The 3596-nt window shown below is 38.3% G+C and overlaps 1 long non-coding RNA gene across 1 annotated transcript; it reads left to right on the top strand.

The window, feature by feature from the left end:
- The first annotated feature begins 759 nt into the window (after positions 1 to 759).
- Positions 760 to 3048, top strand: LOC131170434 (uncharacterized). Its single transcript, XR_009141183.1, has 2 exons — positions 760 to 1063; positions 2711 to 3048. It is a non-coding gene; the product is annotated as an uncharacterized LOC131170434 (long non-coding RNA).
- Positions 3049 to 3596: the final 548 nt, after the last annotated feature.

The raw sequence follows: 3596 nt of genomic DNA, 5'->3' as shown, positions 1-3596 counted from the left end.
GTTGGCGTGCCAATAGGGTTCAGTTAGTAGTACTGCACATGGCATTATGCCATTCTGTGATTTTATGGCTTTTAGCCATTCTGACATTGTGTTGAGACTTGGCCTTGTGCCTAATGTTATTATAGCTTATTAGCTGTTCTGTTGTACACCAAGAGACACACATGTGACTGATGGTGTGATAGCTCGATGTAACACCCTCCCGGTAACTACTCCGTACATCCTACTGTTCCGGTGACCGGTGTCGGTCCGGACAGCTAGAATGTCCAGAAAAATATTTAAATTAAAGTCAGGAACCAAAAATTAACCCAAATATTAATAAGAAAAATTTAGTAAAAATTTTAGAAATAAAATACAACCAAGCAAAACGAGCCGGTGCCCAAGCGATGGGTAACCGGAGGGAAGTTGCGGTTCTCGCAACGAGGAGCCCTAGACCCGGGGAAAAAATTATAAAATAATTTTTGGGACTCCAGAGAAGGGTAATTGAGGTTCCTATGGCATTAGAATGCCAAGAAAATACCTAGAAAAATTTTTCTATCGGTACAGACAATTTTGACCCGTTAAGCCAAACGGAGGGCATTTTGGTCATTTCGCCTTCCGAGGTGATTTTTGGCCGACTTGTCCAGTTGAGTAAATAATTAATATGAAAAAAAATATGAAGAAACATTGCTAGAAATTAAATTGAAAATGAGTAGTGGAGGAAAGAAAAGAAAAATGCAATAAAATGCAATTTATGACATCAATATGATGTCATTTGTAATTTCCAACCAATCACACTTAAGCACCCATTTAACCAACAAATAAAATAGATAAATAAGACTAAATAAAGACCAAAAGAAGACCAAAAACGTGGGCAGCCATCTCCTTCTCCATTTCAGCCACACCATAGCCAAGAAGCAAACCTCCATTGTTCTTCCTCACTCAAGCTTGAAGATCTCTCAACCCTCACCCCAAAACCCTAAGTTATCTTCACAAAAATTAACCTATACACCCTAAGCAAGCTCTAGGCAGCCACAAAGAGGAGGAATTCTTGAGTTTTCACAAGCTCAATAAGTTGAGCAAAGAGGTTAGTGCAACTATAAACATAAAACTTTTAAATTTCATGATTTTGGACTTGAAATTTAGTGAGACTTGTAATTAAAATGAAATAAAACCAAAGTGTATGAGCTCTTGAATGTTGGCTGCCCTAGAAAAGGAATATGTAGGAGTGTTTTGATGAGCTTGAAGTGAGCTAGAATCATGTTAGAAGTTTATAAACACAAGCATAATGAATTAAAAGCTAACTAAAGTAAATTGTATAAAACATGGACTTGAATTAGGGTTTAGGAAAGGTGAAAATTGATTTGGCTTAGGGAATTGTTAGGGCACATTGTAATGGTCAATTAGTGACCATTTTAGATGTGTTAACCATAAATGGGACTGAAAAATATTATGGCAAGGAGAGGTTGCAGGCTGCCCTATGGACAGCAGCATAGGGACTGAAATTTCAGTCCCTTTGCACAGCCATAACTTGGGTTGTGCTTGTCCAATTGATGTTTGGCCAATTGGACATGAAACTAGGCTTATAATGGCACATTTTTGCTGAAGAAACCATGCCCAAAAGACCAAAGCAAAAGGGTCAAAACTCAGCCACAATCCGGAACCCTGAAACTGAATTCTGCAGAATTTGCCAAATGAACAGTAACTGTTCATTTGGCCATAAGTCACTGTAGATTTGGTCAATTGGTCTGAAATTTTTACAGCAACAAGTCAAGACATAGACAAACAACTTTCATGAAGGAACCTACCCCAAATTATGGCCAGAACCCATTCAACCAAGTGACTCAAGTCACTGTTCATGCACTGTAGATATGGTAAAATTCTGCAGACTGCATATCCGGGCAGCTTGGGTTTTTGAGCCATATCTGGAGCTACAAAACTCCAAATGGAGTGATTCAAAAAAGGAAATTCAACTAGACAAAATAAGGAACAACTTTCATGTTTTACATTTCTTCAAATTCAAACAGTAACAGTGCCCAATGGAACAGTGAAGTTAGGGCACCAAAACTGAAATTTTCTGCTAGTGTGGGTTGCACTTTGAAATTGCAAAAACACTTAATGCCAACAAGTTTTAAACACCAAATGTGGTATGTTGGGAGTGCCAAAGTTGATGTACACATTTTTATTCTAAAAGTCAACATTTTTGTTGACCAATGATGAATAGTAACACCAAAAAAGTTGAAATTCACAAATTGACGAATTTAAGAGTTTCAAATGCCCTAGTATACCTAACAAGATTGGTTTGGATAGTTTGGCATGCCAATAGGGTTCAGTTAGCGATCGCACATGGCAAAAATGCCATTCTGTGATTTCATGGCTTTTAGCCATTCTGACTTTGCATTGAGACTTGGCCTTGTGCCTGATATTATTTACAGCTTGTTAGCTGTTCTGTTGCACACCGGGAGATACATATGTGACCGATGGTGTGACGGCCCGAGGTACTAGGTACCCAGTGCCAGTTTACCCGTTATCCAGTCCAGTCGTCTAGTGTAGGTTACTTGGGCAACCAAATGAATGAAAATGAGCAACGTAGAAGAAATAAAAGAATGAATATACAAATACATGACAAACAAAACATGCACATGCAATACATATTTATATCTGCTATTTTCTTTTATTTTATTATTGCACCACTAAGCATTATTGCTTAGCGCGTTGCTTTTGCCACGCGTAGGTACTGGAGATCCCGATCGTGAGCCCAGTAGACCAAAGACTGGGTGGGTCCATCTGACAGTTCTGCTCAGTGTCTGTGTCACCTCGTCACCTGCAGTGCATTGGTAGGACACTAGATGCCATTTTGTCATCTTGTAATTAACTTTTTATTTTCTCATATGTATTTAGGATTTATGTAATGTATTTTGAGGTTCATGTAAATAATAAAGATTTATGGTTATGTATGGTATTAATTTGAATATTTAATGGTTGTTTATGTATGAGAACCCTGAGAAAGGGATGTTTTGAAAAATGAAAAGGTTGTTGAGACCTGAAATTGACAAATTACTGAGATATTGATATTGAGTTTTATGGATGATATTGGAGTTGAGAATGAATGAAATTGTATATTGAAAGTGTTTTTAACAGGTTCCGAAGAACTGTTTTCTCTATTTTTAGCCGGTACTCCGCCGGATTTTCTTTAAAATCTTCGGAACCTCAAATGAAATAATACTTTTGATAAATGGTTAAAATAAATCATATTTCATAAATTAATTTCAAAAGCATGACACAAATTAAGTAAGGTATATTAGAGTGTGCCGATACACCGTGTGGCATTACTTACTCGGGTATACTGTACACGGGTAAGGGGTGTCACATTTAGTGGTATCAGAGCACGGTTTAGGCGTTTCTGGGCCTAGATTGAGTCCATACCATGCATTGCATTTGTAAGAGTCGAGGTGACACTAACGCAGATCTGTTTATCTTTCTTATTTTGAATAGGATATGGATCCTTCATCTCAGAGAGCCGTTGAGGAGGAAGTGGAGAGTCATGCTCCACCTGCAGCAGCTGAGACTGGGGGCATGAGAGAATCTGCTCCACCAGCTCAGGCAGAGCCTGCTCAGCC

Source organism: Hevea brasiliensis, chromosome 11 (genome assembly GCF_030052815.1).
Source record: "Hevea brasiliensis isolate MT/VB/25A 57/8 chromosome 11, ASM3005281v1, whole genome shotgun sequence".
Taxonomy (NCBI): domain Eukaryota; kingdom Viridiplantae; phylum Streptophyta; class Magnoliopsida; order Malpighiales; family Euphorbiaceae; genus Hevea; species Hevea brasiliensis.
This window is presented reverse-complemented; position numbering and strand designations above follow the sequence as displayed.